Genomic DNA, 439 nt, shown 5'->3' with positions numbered 1-439 from the left:
TCTAGCATAGGCTCATCAACTATGGTGTTCGCAATGGTTACATCCTCCGAAGCACTGAAAGGTTCATCAAATAATGGATTATCGAACATAGTGCAGGTTAAAGGATCAGGAACTAGAGTGCTAATCATGTTCACCACTTCTAAATCATCTATCTCAGAAGACTTAATGACATTAAAGACATTTAGCTCAGTAGTCATATTACCAAAAGATATGTTCATAAGTCCGGTTTTACAATTGATGAAAGCATTAGATGTGGCTAAGAATGGGCGACCTAAAATCACCGGTATTTGAGCACTCTGGTCCTGAACAGGCTGGGTATCTAGAACAACAAGATCCACTGGGTATATGAACATATCAACCTCAATAAGAACATCTTCTATGACACCACGAGGAACTTTGACAGACCTATCAGCTAATTGAAGTGTCATTTTGGTCGGTT

This window comes from Papaver somniferum, chromosome 3 (genome assembly GCF_003573695.1).
Source record: "Papaver somniferum cultivar HN1 chromosome 3, ASM357369v1, whole genome shotgun sequence".
Classification (NCBI taxonomy): domain Eukaryota; kingdom Viridiplantae; phylum Streptophyta; class Magnoliopsida; order Ranunculales; family Papaveraceae; genus Papaver; species Papaver somniferum.
Note: the sequence above shows the minus strand (reverse complement) of the source record.